Genomic DNA, 6,625 nt, shown 5'->3' with positions numbered 1-6,625 from the left:
GTAAATGGTAAATGGTAAATGGTTGGAATTTATATAGCGCCTTTATCCAAAGCGCTGTACAATTGATGCTTCTCATTCACCCATTCATACACACACTCACACACTCACACACCGACGGCGATTGGCTGCCATGCAAGGCGCCGACCAGCCCGTCAGGAGCATTTGGGGGTTAGGTGTCTTGTGTCAGGGACACTTCTTAACGTACTGTGCGATTATGTATTTCGTTTGCTTTTTAGCGCAACAAAATATGTAAGAATGACAAAGTCAGCGCTCGAGCATTTATCACAGCCGTTGTGCTGTTTCGCTTTGCGATCAGGAAACCACCAAGGCCAAAAGTACGAGTACCGAATGTATACCTAATTAATGGAAAATTCCAAGCAGCCGCTTAAAAGCCCAGCCTGTGAATAGATGGCAGGGCTTGCGCGTGATTAATTGAGTTTCAGTGCCATCGCTGAGCAGTAGCGGCTCTAGGCTTGTGGGCAGCGCACGCAGAACCGGGTGGCATTCAACAAACCTCCAATTAAACTCCTAAACGCTGCCCTCTGACTCTTACAGAACAGCAAATATTTATCTCGCATGATCATGGTATTACCATAGTCCTGTGTAAACCAGACATTTAACCAAGGGTCTAAAATATCTCAGTAATTAGACGGGGAGATATGAACGGAATTTTCTGAAAAGGGGAAACATTTTTTTCAATATTTATTTATTTATAATATATTGTAATGAAAACACCTGAAATCCTCCTCTCATTCGGGTTGGGATTGGTCCGTGTTCTTAATGAGACGGGTCACATGCTGACGGCGATACTTGTGGCTTAAATGTGCATCTCAAGAGGGAAAGCTCCAATGAGTTTGGGGGGGAAAATAATGCATTATGAAATTGTTTAATAAAATGTGATAATTACCAAAGTTATTTCTACAAACAGCTAAAAATTCCAGTGGTCTTTCTAAATCCTTACCTCACAGCAAAATGCGCTTGGGACAAGGCTGCTAGACTGCCTCTCAGTCTACATTTGGAATGACATCTCTGGAGGAATAGACGCATCGTCGATGGGTTTATGTGTCTAATTAATCCGATGCCTGGTTCACAGACCTGTGGATTCAGATGGCTCTCTGATATGCCGCATAACGCCTTCATACCGGAACCTAAACGACCTACCTTTGATAGCCCGTGAAGCAATTATGTACTGTGAAATTAGACACTGATGTTTTCCCTGGCCTCTGAGGGGATCATATTTTGGGAGGTGGGGGATGCAAAGAGCCCTTTAGGGGGGGGGGCCTGGGGCGGGGGACAAGCCTCTACATAAACTCGGGGAGCTAGGGAGCTAATCGCCTGGGTCCAGCCCTCCACGACGCTCCCGGGTTCGTTATCTCCAGCCGCGTAATTGAATATTCCGGTTTTAATCTCGGAAAAGGAGTAGTGGACCTTTCGGGAAGCGGGGGGCGCAGGCAGACAGGTTTCCTTTGAAGACGGGGACCACTGCTGGGACGTTTCCGGGCGCTTTTCACACGCCGAACGGCTGCGGTTTTATTTTAAATCCCGTCCCTCTCGACCGCGGCTGCAGGTGCAGTCAGCTCCTCAGGCCCGCCACGAGACTCGGCGCTGTCAGCAGAGAGAAACAAAACCCTCGTTTTAGACTTCGAGTGAGCTTCCTGTTGCGATCAGGGTGGCAGTGTGTATTTATACGATTGTGTATTAAGACAGAGCTCGTTAGATTCAAATGCCGTTTCTCCACCGTTTGCTGTCTCTGGCTGAAGTTTACAGCGATTCAACTTGGACAAAAGACAACAGGCCTTGCTCATAAATACATTAATATCATCTTAAACTTGCAGCTTGGTTTTCACATATTAAATATGCCCATTGTTTCTCTGTCTGACAGAAGCTGAAAAAAACAATATGAATTATTGACTGTGCTGAAGACGGCTATTTTCTTTTCTTTTCCCCCGTATATGTTTTTCTTTTCTCTCTATCTCTCAGGATAAAAGTTGTATTAAATCGAAGATTAGGTTTCCACGTTATGAGCAGGGGCACATTGTCGCGTTGATTGAGCCTGCTCTGATATCACGGGCGATATTTAAGGTCTCTGCAATCTGCAGCTATTAAATACATAAAAAAATAAGATGACAGCCAATAGACATGTATCACAGGGTTTCTTTTTTCGGGAATATGAATTTATATTGGTTCATCACTCTGTGTATGAGGCCCGAATGCTTATATGTAATAAATCTATAGCAGACTGACAATACTGATGAACGAGGGAGAAAACCCTATCACTTCCCTGGACACTTTAACCGAGTAATCATTATCACTCATTATCACCATAATCATTATCTGGTCATTTATCTAGTTATTTTACTTCTACAGAAAGGTATGGCTTTGAATTCCTGAATAGCAACTAGGCATTAAGAATGAGCTATTCTCTAGTGCATTCCATGCTATAGCCATTTCATCCTGCCTAAATTTAGTGACGTCTGTGATGACTGCATGATTCCGTAACTGGATGATGTCACAGTTGTTGTGATGTCATCAAACAAACAGATGGAATCGAGCTGGCTGGGAGAGCCAGTTACATTCCAGACAGATTCCCATCTCTAAAATATTATTTGTGGTGGTGTGGAAAAGGACCAGGACCAAGGCCTCACTCAAATCACCATTGCCGAAATCCAGAGCAATGCAACTGTGAAATTGGATGGATGAAAATGATGTTAATCTATAGGGCCAGTTTCACAGACATAAATTAAGTTTAAGTCCTGGACTAAATTGAGTTTTGTATAGAGAATCTCCATTCAGATAATTAATTTAGTCTCGGCTTAATATGTTTCTGTGAAACTGGCCCTAGTCACAAGTTTAGTGGTCTAACTACAAAGTCACATCGACGCACTTATTCCCGCTTTTCTATGACTGCGTGTTGTGTCGTAATCCTTCCCCTCGTCTCCCTGTTGTACCAGGGAAAGCCGCCCGCCATTGCATGACCTACAGTCGGTCGAGTGAAGACATCATTACCCTGCTCTCTCATCTAGAAAAAGATTCTCCCTTTCTCATCGCGCTGCCATTTTCAGTGAGAAGACCTACCAGATAATGCCAGACGAAATGAAACACTGAGCATAGTCCATTTAGGGTTCTTGTCTCTTTTATCCTGACTCTGTTCGTTTCTTTGTGAGGATTTTCCTTGCATTAAGGTATAATGTACCGGGCTGAGAAACGACAGGACGATAACAATCCAGTGTTCGTATGGTGACGTTTGAGGTGGCGAAACGGCCAAATGAGTGTGAAGGAAAGAAAGTGATTGCAGCAACCAAAATAATGAGAACTCTCTTGGCATTCATTAATTCTTAATTAATTTATTGGAGGCAGTGGATTGGAATGCTCTCCTTAATGACTTGAGTCGGAGGACAGATTTCTATTAAACCGGCTTCAAACCATTTAAACACAATTTCGGTGCGATGCGAGATCGTTCTAATCTAATCTAAATTGATATCTTATTTTTTTTCCACATTGTTAATTGGGAGGCCTATATTCATCACTGTGAACAGTTCCCCATCCTGTCTTTATGATGAAAGACTGCTAAGGGACCTGTGCGCTTGATTAATACTTGCCTGGTGTAGTTAACTGCGCTGCACTGTACTTTTCCTTCAGAACTCCAAGTGCTTCTTATTTTATGTGCTTTGGAATGTTCTCTTTTTAACTGGAAATAAACCATGTACACTTAATGAGCACTTTTTTAGGTAGATCTGTACACCAGCTTGTTAATGTACAATTATGTAGCAGCAATTAAATGCATAAAAGCATGCAGACATGGTCAAGAGGTTCAGCTGTTTTTCAGACCAAATGTCAGAATGGGGAAGAAATGTGATCTAAGTGACTTTGACGGTGGAATGATTATTGGTGCCAGACAGGGTGGTTTGAGTATCTCAGACACTGCAGATCTCCTGGGATTTTCACCCACAACAGTCTCTATAGTTTGCAGGGAATGGTGTGAAAAACAAAAAACATCCATTGAGCAGCAGTTCCGTGGGCAAAAATGCCTTGTTAATGAGAGGGGTCATGGGAGAAGGGCCAGACTGGTCAAAGCTGACAGGAAGGTGTAATAGACACACATTACAACGGTGGTATGCAGAAGAGCACCTCTGAAGACACAAAGCCTCAAACCTCTTGGATGGATTGGCTACATCAGCAGAAGACCAATAAGTAATAAAAATTTTTTTAAAAGTCTAATAAACACCTATTAAATTGCTCAGTGAGTGTATAGGCTACTAAACCACACGCCCATTACTATTTCTGAAATATGACTCGTTTGGTACCTTTTTAAAACCATATATAAAGAAGCAAATGCTATTATTTGGATTTAGTGAGATAAAAGATATTAATAATGAAAACGTTTGCATGAAACCTGTGCAGTTGCAGCCATTATGTAAGAAGTCAATACAGCAGATCAAGACCAATGCCTTGGCAACCGCAGCAGGTGATTCTCAAAGTGCCTGGAGCGCTGATAAATACAGGTAAGTTATGAAGAAATCGATCTCTCTGAATCACCCATTGATTTTCGAGAAAAGTGCGAAATATGTAGTGCTTAAATGGTGATTATCCAATTTCTAAAAATGAGATTTGTTGATCATCGAATGTGTCCAAGCGACCTTCCCAAATGGCCTGAATAATCGCGTCGCAATCTTGAACGGGATTGTGTCTAGAGGCAACTTTAAAAGTCGGCTCTATGAAGCAAAATGGTTAACCTACACAGGACATGCGTCAACTCATTTGTGTAGTAGGGCTCAGTTGATTATATCTGTAGCCTACACGGTATTAAAAAGCTATAGGTAACTACCGCCAATTTCCAATTCCACAACTGCAGAAAAATGAATGACAACAAAAGCTAATGAGTTGCTGCAGCCGAAAACCGCGACCTTCTCTGTCGGCGACACAATCTCCGATTCGGCATTTGCGGAAGACGCACTGGGGCTGTAGGATGAATGCAGCATTCTTATGTCGCGGAAGCGAGAACGCCCGACACTGAGCTCGCACCCTACTGCGTTAAGGAGCGCCCGAGAAAACTGCGGCTGCAAAGATTGTTGCAGAACCTTCGCCGCTATAAGATTTAAGGGGGTAGAGTCATTCCAAGTAAGCGAGGTGGAAAGTGCCAATCAGGGATGCGTTGAGTTTGGTTGCGTTGAGCCTTACCATGGTGGGTGAATCGACTGGAATTTACAGGGAAAAAAAGCTCGCATAATATCGTCTTAAAAATAGTTTATTTTAAAACGGCGTTTGTGCTGCCAAGACTATCCGTGGTGTGGGGGGTGCATATTCTGTCATGGTTTTAGACAAAGAAAACGAACCCATCATTCTCCATAAAATTAATCGCCTGTTCACTGGAAGCGCATTAAACGAAACTGTAGAGAGGATGAGCGGTGTCACGGGAACCTGTATGCGCCTGGCGTTCGCTCAAGCAGAATATTTTGAAGAAAAGGTCACGCAAACGCCGACTTTCAGTGGTCCCGGGGGCAGAGTCCGATTCGTTTACCGGATGTTTGATTTGATTCCTCACTAGGAAAGATTTAAAATGTTCTGACCTTTCTTTCCGTTGGTGCAATCACCGTTAGACTAGATAAGTACTTCAGGTGTCCGTATCCTTAGGAAGCTTTGTTATCATAAATACAGCTATTTAAAGAAAAAAAGAAAAGAAAAAAAACCGTAGTCATTTTCTTGCCTGTTTTGCTCACCTGCCTGCCTGTTGAAAGAACGGCTGGACCAGTCTCGAGATCAGGTTTAGCTGCGCGTGCGACTGTGCCGAAGACTACAAATCTGAAGCGATGTGCTGTTGTCTGCCATCTACAATCACACCTTCTTTCGGACTGCGGGCTTGGTATTTATCCTTTCATCAATTCCACGATGGGAACATCTAGGAGTAAATGAAAGATAATTCAGCGAAACGCGCCCGGAGCCTTTAAATGCTCCCCAATGATTCCCAGGTCTGTCGGTGTTCGTGTGAGTAATGCGGTTGACAAAAGTTGATATGATCCTAAGGAAATGTGATTTGATGCGGCGACCCAAAGGATGATACTGCTGTTTCCTCCTCACTGTTCGCAGAATGGACAATAAGGAAGCGTACAGTCCAACACAATTCTAGGGAACTGCACTATTTTCCTCCAGTGCGGACCTAACCGTTGAATGCGGGTTACTGGGGGTTTATAATATTATGCGTTTTATTTTTTGTTTGTTCGGGTTGTTTATGCACTAGCAAATGATTATGTGTGTGATTTAATTGTTGCATCGGATGTTGCAGTTTTCCTTTTTTTTATTTTCAGTCGAATAGTTTGGAAGCATAACACGCCAGTTTTCTGAAGTGGTAAGCTGGAAATGTTAGTATAGTAGAGTGAAATGCAAATTATAAATCCAACGTTACCTGGCCCGCTGCCCAAGGAATAACCGAGATTTCATGTGAAAATCTACAAGTGTGTCCAAATTGCCATTCTTTCCTTTCTGTACTATTTGCCTGTGCTAATTATTAATGCATAGTTGACACACAATAAATTATTCAATTCTTAGTCAGCAATATCTGACTAAAAGTCAAACTCGCTCGCTTTCCCGTGCCACATACGGCGAAGCAAATCTCCGCAAGCTCGCGGAA

This window comes from Conger conger, chromosome 18 (assembly GCF_963514075.1).
Source record: "Conger conger chromosome 18, fConCon1.1, whole genome shotgun sequence".
Classification (NCBI taxonomy): Eukaryota; Metazoa; Chordata; class Actinopteri; order Anguilliformes; family Congridae; genus Conger; species Conger conger.
The sequence above is the reverse complement of the archived record's forward strand: the minus strand, read 5'-3'. Positions refer to the sequence as shown.